This window comes from Epargyreus clarus, unplaced genomic scaffold, assembly GCF_041222505.1.
Source record: "Epargyreus clarus isolate Ecla_fem2 unplaced genomic scaffold, WU_Ecla_fem_2.2 ptg000011l, whole genome shotgun sequence".
NCBI lineage: Eukaryota > Metazoa > Arthropoda > Insecta > Lepidoptera > Hesperiidae > Epargyreus > Epargyreus clarus.
The window spans coordinates 6,271,057-6,291,119 of NW_027332219.1; the positions used below are offsets into that span (position 1 = coordinate 6,271,057).

The 20,063-nt window shown below is 39.4% G+C and overlaps 1 protein-coding gene across 1 annotated transcript in view; it reads right to left on the reverse strand.

The window, feature by feature from the left end:
• Window positions 1–20,063, reverse strand: part of SPR (Sex peptide receptor) — a 278,220-nt gene that overhangs the window by 135,068 nt on the left and 123,089 nt on the right. Inside the window, exon 2 of the mRNA XM_073077619.1 lies at window positions 15,808–15,849. The gene's annotated coding sequence lies outside the window, so the exon portion shown is untranslated. The remainder of the gene's footprint in view (window positions 1–15,807; window positions 15,850–20,063) is intronic.

Consider the following 20,063-nt stretch of genomic DNA (forward strand, 5'->3'; position numbering starts at 1 on the left):
GGCGTCGGAATCTACAGTTTTTTATATAAGATGCTAGCGGGTTGATTTGACATAGTGTTTGAGACTTTCGACATTTAATTTGATTAAAACTTTTATAATTTCATGATTTTTACCACGCTTTTATTAGTAGAAACGGAGTCTTTAGGAAAGGTCCGATTAATTTAACATTTTGAGCAATTATCATATGTCCCAGCAGTGGGACAGTAAAGGGTTGATAATGATGATGATGAAATTATGTTATTAGGTTATTACATATTAAAATACACCAATAAGGCATAATATACAAAACTATATATCTTACATAGAAAACGATTTCACTGCATATTGTAGCAAATGATTTATTTGACTTATTTATTATTCACCCCAACCACACGTAACAAATGCAAAATATATTTCATTCCACCGAGATTTGAACTCGATACATTTATTATGCAATTGCGGTTAAACGACGCAAGGAACGGAAATTCATTAGTACTTAATTAATTTCGAATTCCTGATTGATTTAATCACATTTTACGTATAATTTTATATTTGTTTTCAAGTAATGATGACCTTTTTTTTGTTGACGAGGGGGAACCTTCAAAAGGTACCCGACGCCATAGGAGTGACGCCGGTTTATGTGGGATTTTTACCGCACTAAAACCTCCCGGTGGCCGTCCTCAGCGTTTGGTGGAGAACTCCGGGATCACCAACGGAACACAACCGGAGTTCTCCGAGCGCGATGCCCCGGTCGGGCTCTGCCCTGGGGGAGCACTTTTGGCTCCTCCCACACCATCTGGTGTTTACGACGGTATGCGACCACACATACCGTCGTCCTTCCTGGGGTCGCTTTCTGGACCGTTCGAGCTCCCACTCTTGCCGCCCGCAACCCCGGAAGCCCCTTTTAGTCGCCTCTTACGACAGGCAGGGGAAACCGTAGCCTTATTCTGGTCCCGGTACTACAGGGACAGAAGTAGTGATGACCTAGTGGTTGAAACTCAGCCTTTTGAGGCTCTGAGGGGGATGAGGGATCGAGGAGTCCGGTGTTATAATCCCAGGCCTGTAATTTTTCAATGTTATGTGCATATTAGAAACTAGCTGACCCGGCAAACTTTGTACCGCCTCAAAATCTATATATCAAATATTTTCATATAAAATATAGCCTATGTTACTCGTGGATAATGTAGCTTTCGAATGGTGAAAGAATTTTTAAAATCGGTCTAGTAGTTTTTGAGCCTATTCATTACAATCAAACAAACAAAGTTTTCATCTTTATAATATTAGTATAGATTAATAATTACTTGCTTTAACGGTCAACGAAAACATTATGAGGAAATCTGCATAATTGAGAGATCTTTAAAAAATCTCAAATGTATGTGAAGTCCACTAATACGCACTTGGCCGGCGCGGCGGACTATGGCCTAATCCTTCTCATCATCATCATCAACCATTCTGAGAGGAGACTCGTGTCCAGCAGGGATACAGTAATAGGTTGACGACGTCCTATATTTCACTTTTGTTATAATATAGGAGGGATAAACTTCGAACTACTTCCGTACTACAGCGGAAAATCATCAAAAAGTTGAAATGGTATAGCGGGAAATCATCACAAAGTTCAAATATTCCAACACACATACACACACACACACCCTTTCTGGGGAAAGCTAAAATGGTTAGGTTAGGAAAGCGCGATCATGCACACGAACGAAAAGGTTCTTCTTCGTTTTTCTTATTCAAAATGGCGTTTACGCCAATTTTCGTTATGATATTCGTGATCAGGAGGTCAAAATACGTTATTCTACCAAATTTTAGGTCGATCGGCGGTATGCGCTTTTCGGAAGTACACCCTATAGGAGCAGCAGACAAGCACGCAGTTCAACTGATGGTAAGAGGCCAAGTAAGGTACTGCCAGAAAGGACAGAACTAATCCGAAGGACCAAGCTGAAACGCCTCGGAAAAGTATGTCTCCCTTCAAAGCAGAACACAGCAACGCTTAACACTGCTGCTATTCGACAGAAATAGGTGTGGCAGTGGTGCCGCCGGAGTTAATAATGGTTTATTAAATGTATGAATATCGTAACTTATGACTGACTGGAGTTTTACATAAAATATGTATATGTGGTGAGACGATGCTATGAACTGAGACCTCTGAATTGTTAATACGGACGTAAAGTTTAACAGACTTTTATCAGCGAAGTACTAAAGTTTTATACGTCTAGGAGCCTTTATGAAAACCTGAGGAGTAAATATTTAAGAAATTTGAACGGAATATCTTTGTTTATTTAAGGGGCTTGAGGGGGCCTTTGGTGACTCCGATTTGCGACTCTGACTTTCGATGTACGATTTTTTCTTTGTAAATGTGAATATCTTGTTTTTTAAGGGGCGTAAGGGGACTTTTCGAGACTGCGACTGACGATTTCGAGTTTCAATGTGTGATTTTTCGGTTTTGTAGTAGATAGGGGATTAATTACCCTATACCCCGCAATATATAATATCTTCTGCCTTTATTAGTGCTCTGGGTAAGCCTAGGTAAGTAATGCGTACTTAGTTATTGCTTACGTAGTTTTTTCAAGGTGTTAATATCCCTGGGTTTTATCTTTTCTTAATTATGTAAGTATTTTTCGGGTCTCGAGGTTGAACTTTTTGTACAAGTAGGTTTTCAAATAAGACTAAAATTTCCTATTTTTTTTCTAAGTACTAAAAATAAATTCAGAAATAGGATATACTAAAAAATGACACTTGTTGAGGGGGAGTTATCACAGTTGTGTAAATCTATTTTTTCATTTTGGATATTTTTATAGATTTTTCACATAAAAACTTGAATTATAAGCGGATACGCTCATGTTAGAATACATATGCAATGATGATTATTAATATCGCTAAGAAAAATTAAAATGACGTGTCGTGTCGTGAGTCGTCGTCGTACATCATAAAAGCCACCTTGGATTACATTCGGCGCTCAATGACGGTGTCCAATAGGTCCCCTGTCAATTGCCTGTCACAGTCTTTTCTCAATCCTGTCACCAACGCATAGATAATAAGACGCAGTTTTACAATTTAGGTCATTTTTGTTGATTTTTTACATAAAATACATAACATAATGGAAGCTTTTAAGGCGTTACGCTGATGCTAAAATATAAGAAATGATGGTGAGTAATATCTCTAAAAATTAAAATGACAAAGTCGTCGTTTCGTAGTGTCGTGTCGTGAGTCGTCGTCGTACATATTAAAAGCCATCTTAGATTACATTCGGCGCTCAATGACGGTGTCCAATTGGTCCCCTGTCAATTGCCTGTCGCGATAGTCTGACTGTTCTCAATTCTGTCGCAGTCGCATAATAAAAAGCAGTTTTCATAGGCCATGAGTGGTGTAAATGGATTTTCTTAATTATTGTGCCATATTATTTCGACTTTTTCTTAGAATACATTTAATTTTCAGCCGGTACACTCCTGCTAGAATATAAGAAATGATAATGAGTTATAATTAATTTCTGGAAGATATTTCTCAAAAAAAAATTTACAAAGTCGTGGTTATAGTGTCGTGTCGTGAGTCGTCGTCGTACATCACAAAAGCCATCTTAGGTTACATTCGGCGCTCAATGACAGTGTCCAATTGGTCCCCTGTCAATTGCCTGTCGCGGAAGTCTGTCGCAGTTGCTTGTGACGTCACAGCGGTATTATCGTATAGTCCACGTAAAACTGCTAGTCCGCTCTGAATATAGAATTGAATCGCGTCGCCATAGCAAATTGTCTGACTACACCTGCTCGCAACTGCTGCTGTTTGGACTATAGGGCGTGCCAAAGAATGAGACCGTTATTTTTGGAACATGTATACCTTCTAAAGGCACCCGACGCCCTGGGAGCGACCACGGGTTATGTGGGGCTTTTACCGCACCACAACCCACCCAGTGGCCATACTCTAAAGGGCTCTGGGATCTCCAAAGGTACACAACTGTCCTCTGAATGCGTTTCCCTGTGTACGTCGTTATGCGCACATATGTCGCCGTGCTATCCAGGGTCGCTGGTCGGGCGGTTCCTGCTAGCTCAGACTCTTGCCACCCGCAACCCCGAAAACTGATTCGGAGACCCGCCGATTGAGAGAACAAGTTTCATCTGTCAGCCCATTACTGGCTACTATTACTTTAGATGTTACTTTTACATATAGTAAATTGAGTACTCTAATTAAAATACGTGTAAATTACTTGTAAACGCGTAAACATGGTTATTCAAGATTAATGTCAGGTGTAGTGTTCAGAGTTTGAGCTTCATCTAACTTTGGCAATCGCGTCTTGCCACACGAGTTAATAATTTCAGCGCTTCTGACGTATGGCAGGTTCTCAGGGAGTTTGTGTACAGTATTCAGGATGCTACCTGTAGCATTACCATGAGTTGGCATAGAAACGCCACTATAGAAATGGTAAATAGAAAACTATTGTCATTTTGCTAGTGAATAACATAACTACTATCGTTACGGTATTTCTTGACAACGTCTGTCAAATTAATGACTCATGGGACCGAATTTGTATGGCAATAGATCATAATGACATTCGCTAGCGATTTGATTTCGATAGGTTTTTTACGTATCGAGTTACGTCGCTACGGATTTTAGTTCTACGAGTAACCACCAGAGGCGCTGTACAATTTTTCATACATTTATTTTACGCAGTCGCTAGCGAGTAATACTTTTGTAAACTCATGGTAGTCCTACTGAGGTAACTACTCGTACCTGTGCGATCGCTGAAACATAAAGTGAGTGTAGTATGTATGTAGTAAAGGTGGTAAAACCCTCTGTGGTTTGACTCCGGAGAGATTAAAACCCATAATATATCCACGTTTTTTAATTATTTTATTTATAATATAGTAGTAGCAGACAAGCACGCAGTCCACCTGGTAAGTGGCTACTGCCGCCCATGGATATGTGTAATCAACTCCAGATAAAATACCATTGTTACTTGAGGACGGCTACAGATGCGTCGTTACCCCTGAGGACTAAGCTGGAACGCCTCGGAAAAGTATGTCTCCCTTACCACACTACTAGAACACAGCAGCGCTTAACACTGCTGTTATTAAACAGAAATAGGTGTGGCGGTGGTGCCGCCGGAGTCGAACCACAAAGGGTTCTACCACCAATTCTATTAGCTTTAAAACTTCTATACAAGGCATTGACCGTAGCATTTGCTGTGTCGTCTATACAATTTATGACGGAGTAATTAGTCACAGCGTTGCATCGGTTCGACGGATTATATCGTCTAGACATCTTAACGGCTTCAGAATATAGATTGTGCATTAAAACTTTGACAACTAATGGAATTAGTATCGATTTTGTGTTGTAGTTTTTTGATGGTAAGTATATTGTTCTTGTTGATGAATGTTCCGAGGTTTTTCCTACGAGACATCTAGAAGAAGTTTTGTTTTAAGGCTCCCGCAGATGGACTGCATTGTCCCTGTAGTTCCGGGACTAGAATAGGGCTACGGTATATCCTGCCTGTCGTAAAAGGCGACTAAAAGGGGGCTTCCGGGGTTGCGGGCGGCAAGAGAGGGCTCGAACCGTCCAGTATGCCACCCCGGGAAGGACAGCGGTATGTATAGTCGCATAGCGTCGTAATTACCAGATGTTGTGGGAGGAGCTAACGCTCCCCCAGGGCAGAGCCCGATCCGGGCATCGCGCTTGGAGGGCTCCGGTTGTGTTCCGTTGGAGATCCCAGAGTTCTCCAACAAGCGCTGAGGACGGCCAACGGGGGGGTTTTAGTGCGGTAAAAATCCCACATAACCCGGTGTCGCTCCCACGTCGTCGGGTACCTTTTGATGGTTTCCCCCTCGAAAAGAAAAAAAAAGGACTGCATGTTTGAAATTGATATGTTAAATCGTGTGCAGTCATTTCGACATAACGCAGTTGCAACCTGAATTGCATGCAGTCCGTAATTAAACCACGCAGTCGGCTGCAAGAATTGTTTGAAAGTGGTAGAACTCTTTCTACTTCGATTCCAATGGCACCACCGTCACACCTATTTCTTAATAACAGCAATGTGTGCTGCTGTGTTCTGTTTTGAGGGGTGTGGCAAAGGAGACATAATTTTCCGAGGCGAAGTAGATTGCTGGGGTAGCAACGAATCTTCGGCCAACCACAGATAGGACTCTTATCGTATCTGGGATTGCTTATAGATATCCATCGGCTGCCGTGGCCACTAGAATTCGGTAGACTGTATGCTCGTTTAGTAGGTAGGTACTTTCGTCATATAAAAATCTCATCTATAAAAACTTGCTTATAATATTTTCTTTTACCGTTAATCTACGTGATAATTTCGAAAAAAAGACAAGAAAAATCAATCAAATACTAGAATAGTAGTCTGCGAAATGTTATATTGTTAAGGCTTTTTTGCAGAGCATAATGGCGTGGCGTGTTCTTTCATCCCTTAATAATGAAGAATGTTTTGCAGACCTTTAAGCTAGGTTCACAAAACCAATATTACTTATCAACTCGAAGATATAAAGTCATAGGTAGCCTATTTTTTTTATCAGCGCTTAGTGGAGAACTCCGGGATCTCCGGCGGAGCACAACCGGAGTCCTCCAAGCGCGATGCCCTATCAGGCCCTGGCCTGGGGGGAGCAATTTACGCTCCTCCCGCACACCAGGTGTTAAGTCATAGGTAGCCTTGTGGTTAGAAGCTTATTATCACTTTAGTTTGTAATACTTATCACTATCAGGTAGGTATGCTTGTTTGCTCCTTTATAAAATTATTTTTACCTATATAAAAAAAAAACAAAAAATAAAAAAGGATTATTATAAAATAAAAAAAAACGATTAAATCCCGTCAAGCCGGGGATGTAATGTGCGCTTAAAACACGAAAAACATTACTTTCCACTGTAGCGTAGAAAAATCGCGTTTTACATATTATGTCATTCGACCACTAGATAAAAACTAGTAAAATTCAACTCATCCAGTCCTTTCTACATCCGTGATCTACCTGGAAGGTCTCAATTTACTCTGAACTTATATACGTGGGCCGAAGTGTTTGTCGAGGTAGTATCTCATTTCCTCTACGAGAAATTGTATTACGCTACTCTAAAATATGAGGTGGACAATATACGACAATTTATGTTATAAGAGTTTTGTAAGGCAATGATAGTTAGGTTCGAATTCTAGGCACGTAAGTAATTTTTTTGAAAATACTGTGCGTAATAGAAATTATTTGTGGCTTGTGTAAATGGTGACAAAAATATAAAGAAATTTGAACGCCTTAGAGGTCTTAAAGGCCAAGTGCATGTTAAACTCGCACGAGATTTTAACTTTTTTTGGTATTTGTTATTACAGCAGCAATTGAAGTAAAATGTACCTATCTATACCTTTTTTTTATAATATAGGAGTAGCAGACGAGCATACAGTCCATCTGATGGTAAGTGGCTACGGCCGCCCATGGACATCTGTAATCAACCCCCGATAGGATTAGATATTCCTACCTGAGATCGGCCACAGATGCGCCACTACCCCTGAGGACTAAGCTGGAACGCCTCGGAAAAGTCTGTCTCCCTTACCGCACCCTTCAAAACGGAACACACCAGCGTTTAACACTGCTGTTATGAGGCAGAAATAGGTGTGGCGGTGGTGCCGCCGGAGTCGAACCACAAAGGGTTCTTCAAACCTATTCCGGTTCAATAGATAAAGCGTCGAAAAATATCGGTTTCTTGTATGGCAACCCCCCATTTAAAATAAATGGCCCTTTTTTAATACGCTTTTATTAGCTTCAGACGTATGTATGTTGGTATGTTAGTATGTAACGGAATCTTTGAACATGATTTTAACCCCCTTCAAAACGTCGGATTAACTTGAAATTTGGCATACTTATTAGGTTTTATCTTTAGAGGATTATATTATTATTAATCAAATTTTGAAAGCAGATTTTAACAAAAATACATGAACTAAAACCAACACTACTTATACTAAATTATTACAACAATAGAAATCATGGCTTTCCATTCCAGTACATTAATTCCGTGGTTAAGGGTCTATAACATCCCATTAGTACCCCGCGGCCAGCGAAGTGTTTACCGATGCTATCGGATTTCCTTCAGGAAAAATTGCATTATACTACCCAATACCCATGTTTGATTTTGGCGATCGAAGGGACGATATAAGGGATCGTGTGAATTAATATACGAGCTATTTGCTTAAAGGTTTGAAGATACTCTCTATTGTTCGACTTCGGAGACCGTCACACCAATTTCTGTCTAATGACATGTTAAACGCTGCTGTTCTGGTTTGAAGGGTGTGGTAAGGGAGACATAGTTATCCGCAGCGTTCCAGCTTAGTTCTCAGGAGTAGCATCTTAGCTTTTGTAGCCGATGTTAGGTAGTTCTGTGATCTTATCTGGGATTAATTATAGATGTCCATGGGTGTTAGCCACTCACCACCAGGTGCACGCTCCTGTGCTACTACTATACTATAAAAGAAAAGCAAATATTAATAATGCAATAGTTACTCGAATAATGTACAACATAATAGATAAAAGTGACAAAAATAACGCGCAACGAAAATCGTATTGTCTTAAAACATTTAGGATAACGTGGGTTTTCCATAACCGTTATTTCCTGACACAAATATAATAACGATATAGAAACACAATAAGTGACATTATATGTTTTGTCATGATAGTAACATTTGTTTCTGACAGAATATTATATAACGTATTTATAGTATACTAGCTATTACCCGCGGGTTCGCTCACGGTTACAGTTTTTATTTATCGGAATAAAAAGTACTCTACAATCTTTTTCTGAACCCCTGACAGCGTGTGTACAAAATTTCATGACAATCGGTTATGTACTTAAGGCGTGAAAGTGTAACAAACAGACAAACTCACACTTATAAATATAATATTAGATTTTCTAATATATTAATGTACAATATGAATAGCGTCAAAAATAGCGCGCAACGAAAAACATATTGTCTTAAATCATTTAGAATAACGTGGGTTTTCCCTAACCGTTATTTCCTGACACAAATATAATAACGTTTCGGAAACACAATAAGCTGTCAGTGATAACTTGCTTTGGATATCATGTTTGTTATAATACTAGGTTTTTCTCGTCAACTATTATTATCTTACTGCTGAGCACGGGTCTCTTTCACTGTGAGAAAGTTTTGATAGTGGTAGAACTCTTTGTGGTTCGACTCCTGTTGTACCACCGCAAAGTGTTGCCCGTGCACATCTGTACTCAAACCCAGATAAGATTAGAATCCTATCTGTGATTGGCTAAATGGGGGCTTCCGGGGTAGCGGGCGGCAAGAGTGGGAGCTCGAACTGCCCGACCAGCGACCCCGGGAAGGATGGCGGCATGGTTGGCCGCATGCCAAGCTCACCTGGGCGGAGCCCGACGGGGCAACGCGCTAAAAGGACTCCGGTTGCGGTCTTTGGAGATCCAGAAGTCCTCAATGCAGCGTCGAGGACGGCCACAGGGGGGTTTTAGTACGGTTAAAATCCCTCATAACCCAGCGTCACTTCCATAAAACTTTTTGAACGTTTCCCCCTCGTGAACAAAAAGAAAAGCTATCACTGCTTTTAACTTAAAATACCAAGAAATATTTTAGCAAAAGCGTAAATTAGTGTTATCGTAAAAACCATTCTTAGGCCCGGCTTCTTTGTACGTGAAAATATATTTGATCTCTTCATAAATTTGGCGGGTCGTAAAAACTAAAGTAGGACGTATTCCGTTCTAGTTTATTACGGAGATAAGCTGAAACAAGGGTAGGGTAATGGACCCGGCTTCAATCTTGGAGGTGTCATCTTTTTTACAGCTCATAAAGTTTTAGGCCTATTAGAGCTCTGTGTATTAAATTTGATACAAAGTAAGATTGTTTTATGATGTACAAGTAGCAGACGAGCATGCAGTTCACCTGATGGTAAGTGGTGCCCATGGACATCTGTAATCAACCCCAGATAGGATTACATATTCCTACCTGAGGTGGGCCACAGATGCACCGCTACCCTTGAGGACTAAGGTGAAACGCCTCGGAAAAGTATGTCTCCCTTGCCACACCCTTCAAAACAGAACACAGCGGCGCTTAACACGAGAATTTTTCGATTTTAGTAAGTTTTGTAAAATTGAGTTTTTACCATAGTAGAAAATTAAAAACACAAAATTTTGTCCAAGTTATTTCATCAATTTATGCTAGTTCCGCTGAAATTTTCAATTTAGTCCCAAGTGCATTTTCGTTTCAGACTGCCAATTTTGATTTCAGGGTTGTCACAATAACTTCGTTAATAATTTAAGTCCAGGGGTGGCAATGCAGCCTATTGTTTGAAACTCGGTGTCCTAGGGGTCCGAGGTTCGAATCCCAGGCACGCCTGATTTTTCAGGTATGTACATAATTGAAGTTAATTATCACTTACTTTAACCACATAATAAAAACTAATATTTTGCGCTTTAACGATGAGGAAACCTGCATACCTGAGAGATAAAAAAGTTTTTAAAGGTGTTTGAGGTCTACCAATACGCACTTGGTAGATTTCACATACCTTTGCATGTTGAAATTCTTCATAAAAGAGAAAATTTAATTGTTTACATTCACAACTTTCGTAACCAACGCGTAACACTTCCGTTACATAAAATACACTAATCAGTTTCTTCAGTACCAAAAGAAGTGTAACTTCTTTACTTAAAACTACCAACAACTAAACATTAGCTTCTATCTCTGCCTCTAAGCATTAATGGTATATAAAGGTTAATGGAGGGAAGTGTTACTTCGCTTAACGGCATGTTTCAAGGTTTCGTTCATATTAAATGTGCTTTATCGACACTTTTGTACTGCACTACGAAGCTACTATATAGTATAGGGGCGTGAAAATTTTTGTGTGATAATAACCGATTTTTTAAATAACAATAATATATTTTAAATTCTCAATTCATTTTTCTTTCAGTTTAAATGTTTAATTAATCGATTATTTTGTAATAAAAAAAGATTTTTATAACCGATATATTTGTAGGAATAGTGGGTTATTTATTAACCGATTTATTTATTAATCACTCGTTACGAAAAGCGAGCGAGGTCGTGAGCGACTGCCAGCGACTTTCGTTAGTGACAGTTATGTTGCCTCCCTTAAGACTCGTGTCTCTTAAAACTAAACTAGGCGGCAGTGACCACTTAACACAATCTAGTTGTCTTCAAGTTAAAATGTACCCCAAATTAAATGTCATTTCACCCTCAAGTCGAGGGTAGTGAAATAAGACCGTGAACTTGACAACCCTGTCCGAAGTGACAATTCCAGAATTGAATTTTGCATTTTTCCGAGGGAAATTGCCTGTCGTTATTGACAGGTTTGTCTGCGAGCGAGGCGCGAGAAGCGATGAAGAGTATTCTTCGGAAAATATTTAAATAAGACGATTAATAAAATGGTATTTTCAAAGAAATTTCTTAATTTGAATTTTGTAATCGAATTTGAAAAAATAATTGCGTGGAAGTATAGACAATATAATTTTCATACACAGTAAAGACGTCCTTGGCATACATTGTCAAATTTCGGTCATCGGCACGCAAAACATTGGATTATTAATAATTTAGTATACCTTATTTCTGATACGTGTAAACCAAGTATATTAGTAGCGAGTTAATAATAAAATTAAACATATTAACAACCTATTTTGAAAAATTGAACATGTCTGAAAATCGAACCGCGACCTAAATTCACCATGGAAAATTGGATTGGACACTTATTGATTTATTACTTTTTGATACATTGACAATATTATTTTATCGCACCAACACTGCTTACCGCATATCGCTGTCAGGTAAACTTTAAGATCTGACGATTTAGAAATTTTCATTTACTGACAAGTGCAAAAATCATTACGCAGTTTCTCTGTAGAATAGAAAATTTTTGTAAATGTAGAAAATAATAGTATAGAAATAACTTAAATAGTACATTTAAAAGGTTTATATTTCAAACATATATTAGTAAAGATATCTCACAGTCTTGTAATTGAAGGAAGCCACAAATACGTAAAATGGCTGACTGTTTTCCCATTACGTCTCCGACTGTCATGGTGTAATTTACGCGGAACAATGCTAACATTGCAGTTAAGTGGTACAAAAACAACACGAAATCGAAGAAAAAGTGCGGAGGAATATCGTTTCATTCGTACATTTTGAAGGTGGTAGAATCCTTTGTGGTTCGGCTCCGGCGGCACCACCGCATCTATTTCTACCTAATAACAGTAGTGTTAGGTGCTGCTGTGTTCTGGTTTGAAGGGTGTGGTAAGGCAGACATACTTTTCCGAGGCGTTCCAGCTTAGTCCTCAGGGGTAGCGGCGCATCTGTGGCCGACCTCAGGTAGGAATATCTAATCATATAATCAAATAATACATTTCATTAGCGTGACCCACATAGTATATGAAACCTTAGATTTACTAAAACTTTCCTACCATTTCCTTTTATTTAGACCAGCGATTTCTTCGAAGTTCAACGTGTATTACAATTTAATGAACAAGAACAAAAAAATATAAATAATATTTGCTTCAACGTACAAACGGTTTCAGGACAAGGTTTTGATTAGTGGAACAATCTATTAAATTGTTCAAGGAATTAGGTCCTTTGTTCTTCATTGTTTGTTCATAATTTGCACAAAGAACAATGTTTCGTCGAATCGGCTATAATTTGTACGAATTCTGCTTAGTTGTCATTTTGTTGAAAATTCTTTGAGTGTCTACATTCGTTATTCTATTTTATTTATGTCAAAATAATACACTATAATGTTTTTACTTATAATTATCATAGCCCTAAATTATGTAAATTTGTCGATATTAAATCATAAAGGATGGTTGCAGAAATTCACTTTATATTTTTAAGTTTTCAATACCGATAACGCCTTCCGCCATATTTGAAACGTCATACGAATCAAAAACCAATAAACGTCATAAAACAATAATGGGCGGAAAATAATTAAAACGCACTTTACATAATAATAATAATAATAATTAACAATTCAATTTAATAGAAAATGTTTTTATAAGGAGTTCCATTAATCCTTTGATTCCATGTGACGTCATTGTACAGATAATTAATCTATAACTAGAACATATAATTATAGTCCGCGTAAAACTGCTAGTCTAGTCTGAATATAGAAACGAATAGCGCCGCCACAGCATATGACTACACCTTTTTTTGTTTTCGAGGGGGAAACCTTCAAAAGGTACCCGACGACATGGGAGCGACGCCGAGTCATGTGGGATTTTTACCGCACTAAAACCCCCCTGGTGGCCGTCCTCAGCGCTTGGTGGAGAACTCCGGGATCACCGATGGAACACAACCGGAGTCCTCCGAGCGCGATGCCCCGGTCGGGCTCTGCCCTGGGGGGAGCACTTTACGCTCCTCCCGCACACCTGGTGTTTACGACGGCATGCGACCATAGATGCCGCCGTCCTTCCCGGGGTTGCTCTCCGGACGGTACGAGCTCCCACTCTTGCCGCCGGCAACCCCGGATGCCCCCATTTAGTCGCCTCTTACGACAGGCATGGGATACCGTAGCCCTATTCTAGTCCCGGAACTACAGGGCATATGACTACACCTGCCCGCAACAATTTCAGAGCGGACTAGCTGTTTGGCGTGAACTATACAATTTTAAGTTTAGGTATGTTCAAATTAAATTTTAATCTCGAATTCTACTTTAAAACGACAGAATTTTAAAATCCTTTTGTCTCAATCTTATCCTCTCTATCGAATCAGCATTTCCATTTCTCTAATACTAAGTGTCGGCACTCTCTAACACGATTTATATTCAACTCTAGTGCAGTGTAACGAGACCTGATGAGACATTTCTCGGGGCTTTTGCGTTTTGATTTGATCAGAAAAAGGTTTTATAATCCATAAAAGTTCTAACTTTTCAATGCTTTGTAATCCAATAGAACCCTTTCTGGGTCAATCCAAGAGGCAGGACTGCCTTAAGTCTTTCTGCATAATAACAGTAGTATTAAGCGCTGCTGTGTTCTTGTTTGAATGGTGTGGTAAGGGAGACATATTTTTCCGAGGCGTTCCAGCTTACACCTCAAGGGTAGCGGCGTGTTTGTGGCCGATTTCAGATAGAACTCGTATCCTATCTGGGATTGATTAATGGCCATGAGCTGTAGATTGGCAACACCTCTGATGTTGCAAATGTCCATAGGCAACAGTGACTGATTTCTACCAGGTAGCCATCTGCCTTATCGTTAGGTATAAATATAAAAAAAATGCTTTTTTGCTACTTTCGTAATAAAAATAGCCTTTGGTGTAATGGTTTAATAAAAGGAAAATATTTCATACGTGTTGTCGTCAATAGTTCATATTTTATTATAAAGCATTAAAATAATAAGTATTTAATTTGATCTGCAATGAGAGAGGGTACGTGAAGTGGGGATGTCATCATGGCGGCGCTCGAGTGAACAGGGAGGAGCATTCTGGTCGTGGACTTCACCGAGTGCTGACGATTAACGTGGCTATACTTGTTATTTTCTAACCTCATAGTCTGTTCCCTAAATAGTTAAAATTGTTATAGTGTGATCTTGTGAATTTTGATTCTATAATAATAAATCTATATCCACCTATCAACTGAGTCGTTTTATATACGGAACCCTAATAACACCAACAATTCCCAATAGGCAACATATAATATAAAGTTATGATCAAACCACGACAACTAACAAATATTTAATTACGTATCTTGGCAGCCATCTTGACATGATTTGTTAGCTTATGAGTTCGCGCCAAACGTATTATTACTAAATTATTTTGAATCGTAATTTAGTGACACATTCCTTAAATATGACCTACATTTGTCTCGCAATTTGTAAATTATCGCGTACCTCGTATAAATAGTGGTAAAACCCGTCATGGGGAGATTTCAAGGTGTTTTTTGTTTTTTTTTTCTAATATAGGAGTAGCAGACGAGCAAGCAGTACACCTGATGGTAAGTGGCTACTGCCGTTCGTAGACAACTGTAAGCAACTCCAGGTAAGATTAGATTAGATCAACGTCAGCCCCATATGCGATGCAAACGCTGAGGACTAATATGGAATTTAAGCGCTACTGTGTTTCGCTTTGAAGTGTTTGATAAGGAAGACAACATTATCCGAGGCATTCCAACTTAGTCCTCAGAGTAGCAATGCAACTGTGGCCGATCTCAGGTAGAAATATTTAATTCTATCTGGGGTTGATTACAGATGGTACAGTAGCCACTAACCATCAGGTGGACTGACGTTTCCTCCTATATTATAATTATACTTCTACGTCTCCTATATTATATGTCTACTCCTATATTTATGAAGTTCTATCCACACCAACTGGACTCGTGGCGGTCCTCCACGGTTCGATTTGCGCGGACGTTCTTGCCACGGACGTGCAAGATGTGGAATGAACTTCCTTCTGAGGTATTCCCGGAGCGCTATGACATGGGGTTCTTAAAAAAAGGTGCAAAAAGAGCTCTCCTTCAAAGCCGGCGATGCATTGGCGACTCCTCTGGTGTTGCAAATGTCCATAGGCGGCGTTGACTACTTTCCATCAGGTAGCACGTCTGGTTTATCGTCAGGTTCAAATATATATAAAAAAAAAAAATATATAAAGAAAAAAAAAACGGAACCCAAACTGTCGGCGCCGGTATCGTGATGATATATATCCATGGGCTATAGCTACTTACCTTTAAGTACTGCGTGGTCTGCGACTTAAAAAATAAATAAAAGTTTTCATTGTACTTCCGCGTATATGTATATATTTTAACAGTAGTCAATGGGGTGAGCCTTAGGCTAAACAACCTAAGAAAGATAACCAACTTGTGTGTTCGAGTGAGTAAATAAAGAAAAACTTACCTTCAAATATTCTTGAGATGAAACTGAGAGATGCTCTGAGATCTGTAACAAAACAAATTGGTTTAATTAAAACAAATTAATACGTACAATACAAAATTATATACGTTTAGAGTTTGAAAAGTCGTTGTCAATCTATTACTAAACCGTTCTCATTGTGAGAGGAGACGCCCAGCAGTGGGACAGTAATGTGTTGAAGACGAACTCAACCAACGATATAAATAAATATAATTAAAGTGTCGTAAAACAGCATCTAACTAAATGATGAAATTATCTGCGGTACTTACTTATAACAAAAAACTATGATTAAAATTTTTTGTGTGTCTGTCTGTTTGTTCTGACTAATCTCCAAAACGGCTGGACCGATTTTGACGATATTTTACTAACAGTTAACAGCTATTATAAGGAATAGTAAAGTCTACTTATATTTTAGAACAATAATTAGGGTTACGCACAAAAAAAATAAAACCCATTAAATCTGCTGATTTACACGTCTAAGCGCAGGTGAAACCGCACGACACGCTCATATTACATAAGCCCAGACCTGAAATTATCCCTATTAGCAATCAGACACCCTCCACTAATAAGGCTCAATTGACGTTCTCGGAAAAGCCGTTAGGGTAAAAGCAGTAGTAATTTACCGAGAATGAATACGTACAATGAATTGAGTTAGGGTTGACATGTTGAACTGTAAGTTACTTTTCGTATTAAATAAGGATTAAAGACATAATAATTATTCGGTTATTAAAATAAAATAAATGGTCTTTATGACGTTACAAAAGATAGTAAAGTTTGTGTGGTGATTTCCCGCATCTCCTCAAGATATGGCGCTACATGATCCTGCAAAGGCGATGTGGTGGATTTCAACAAGTCATTAAGAAAGAACGCTTCTGAATCAGCCTCTTCTGAATGCGCCTCACTGCCTGAAGTCGAATCAATTCGAGCAATGTGTGTTGCCAGTGACCTACGGCGCCGAAACGTGGTCCTTTACTGTAGGCCTCGTTCGAAAACTCAGAGTCGCTCAGCGTGCTATGGAGAAAGCTATGCTTGGTATTTCGCTACGAGACATGATTCGCAATGATGAAATCCGTAGACGAACTAAGCTTACCGACATAGCTCTCAAAATTAGCAGGCTGAAGTGGCAATGGGCCGGCCACATCGCTCGGAAGACCGATAACCGATGGGGAAGAAAGGTCCTCGAGTGGCGACCACGCGTAGGCAAAAGGAGTTCAGGCCGCCCCCCGACCAGGTGGACCGACGACCCAAAAAAGACGGCGGGAAACCGCTGGATTCAAAGGGCACGGGACCGGTTGGAGTGGCGCTGATTAGGGGAGGCCTATGTCCAACAGTGGACCTCAAAAGGCTGATGGATGGAAGGCTTCTTAATCACGCTATTGAAGTTTTCTTAATGTCTTGCATATATACAAGCTGCCAACCGAGACTTTTGGAAGACGGCCACTCTTCATGCGTAATCACATAGCCTTGGCGGAAGATCTTTCTATGGTAAAATTGCAATTCTGCTTTATAACAAATGGCACCCGCTTTTTTATTCTGATATGAAGGTTGTAATAGAAAACTTATAAGAAAAGTATTGGAGCGTTCCAACTTAGTCCTCAGTTGTAACAACACTTGTCCCTGTAGTTCCAGGACTAGAATAGGGCTACGGTATTCCTGTCGTAAGAGGCGACTAAAAGGGCCTGCCGGGGTTGCGGGTGGCAAGAGTGGGAGCTCGAACCGTCCGGCCAGCGACCCTGGGAAGGACGGCGGTATGTGGTCGCATACCGTCGTGCCCACCAGACGGAGAGGCGAGCGTCATGCTCACCTGGGCAGCGTTCCTTTAGAGATCCAGGAGTCGTATATGCAGCGCCGAGGACGGCCACCGAGGGGGTTTTAGTGCGGTAAGATTCCCACATACCCCCGTGTCGCTCTCACGGCATAGGGAACCTTTTGAAGGTTTCCCCCCTCGTAAAAAAAAGGGTATAACAACACTAGAAACGCATTTGTGGCCAACGTCAGGTAGGATCCTAATTGTAACATGTATTAATTAAAGATCTCACGTAGCCACTTACCATCAGGGGGACTGCATGCTCATTTACTTCTTCTATATTATAAAAATGTCTTATCTTGCTTTTCTTGTATGAATGTATATTTCATTTATTTATCTCCCTTTATTATGTACTCTAATAAGATTTCTTAATAAGCACAACGATAAAATTATTCCGGACTACAAATTGACCTCATCAGTAATCAGAGAGTGCCGGAGTAACCCCAATTCACATTCTTGGAATAAAATCGTCGTTTGGCGCAAACGGTGTAATTTTGCTGTCTTTACCCCAGTGGGGAGTAATGTTTGTAGAGCGTGGGTATGTATTTTTTTATAATATAGGAGTAGCTGATGAGCATGCAGTCCACCTGATGATAAGTGGCTACTGCCGCCCATGGACACCTGTAATCACCCGCAGATAATTAGACTCCTACCTGAGGTCAGCCACAGATGTGCCGCTACCCCTGAGGACTAAGCTGGAACGCCTCGGAAAAGTATGTCTCCCTTACCAGATCCTTCAAACCAGAACACACCAGCGCTTAACACTGCCGTTATTAGGCAGAAATAGGTGATGCCTCAACAGTCGAACTACAAAGGGCTCTAACACCCTCAAAAGTTCTAATTGTAATTGTATATGTTACCCTGTCTTAAACAAAGTTATTTATCAAATGCTAACCATATATGTATTGTTATTCATTTTATTATTACATAGTTTCTTTCTCTCTTTGAGTTGCTTACCGATGTCCATAGGAGGCATTACCTCAAGTTAACTATATATCCGTTTAATATTATACGTACGATTACACAAAAGTATATTAGGACTAATACTGAATAGTAGCTATATTCTCCAGGAGGAGAATATTACCGACATCAGGATCTCAGATCGTCAATGGATTTCGGAGTGAGATCGTTTATTTGATCGCCTTCGAGCCCAAAATAATCAAAAAGCGTTACTAATAGAGTTGGGAGGTCTACTTGGGATTCGTATGCAAGTGAAAATGGCGGTTCGAAGATTAGAATGATGACGCAATTCTTTATTTAGTTATCTTTATCATGTGACCTGTTTTATATGTATCAACAAGGAAAAAGTATTATCAAAAAGATAACTTAAATATCCTAAAAAATATGATTGATGCTTATTGTGTTGTATGATTATCTGATGCTTAGAAGCTTTATAACTTTGTAAGGTACGAAAAAATGTGAATCGATTCACTTTTCAAGTCATATTACGATTAGATTACTTGTAGTTTTTTTTAATCTTTATATTGTATTTTTGTAGATACGTAGGTATCAAGATAAAATTAATATAAAATAAGATTAAGATTAAAGATAATATTATTAAGATAATATTAATATAAAATAAGATTAGGATTTACTATCAAATGTATTTCTATATTTCCTTCAGCTCTTAAAGAGTTCGTTTCCACAAAAATATCCTTAAACTATGAACGGAAAACTTTTAGTCATTTGTCATACCTAAAAGTCCTGTTCGTGAGATGTTTAAGAATTTGCCTCGTAAAAGCCCACTTTTTCGCGGATAGAACTTTATTTATCATGACAAAGTACCTGAAGTTTCACAGATCATTAAACTTTTTTCAGAAGTGGGAACAAGTGGGGAATAGTCTTTTTAGATTTTTTGTCGCTTTTGTTCGTAGATTGTTAGTGGTTTTGAAAAGAGTTGGATTTCGAACTGCGACCCTTTTTAGGGCTCCGTATTTAAAGATTAAAAACGGAAGCCTATTACTAAGCCTTTGCTGTCTGTTTGTGTTCCCGTGATCAAAACAAAGAGAAACACCCTGGGATTTAGTTGATAGAACTCCGGGATATCCTCTCCGCCGCCCCTGCGGATGAGACGAATCTATGCAGGGTTTCCCCACATAAAAAAAAAATGTAGGAATGATTGTAACAAATTTCACTTCTTTTCTTCGATAGTTTTTAGTTTTTAGCAGACGACAATGCATTCCACCTGATAATAAGTAGCTACAGTCCATGGACAGTTGTAATCAACCCCAGATAAGATTAGATTTCTGCCTAAGGTCGGCAATAGGTGCGCCGCTACCCTGAGGTCTAAGCTGAAATGCCTTGGAAAAGTGAGCCCCCCTTACCACACCCATCACATCAGAACACAGCAGCACTACACTGCTATTATTAGGCAGAAATAGATGTGGCGGTGTTGCCTGAGTCGAACCACAGAGGGTTTTAATACTTTTAAGCT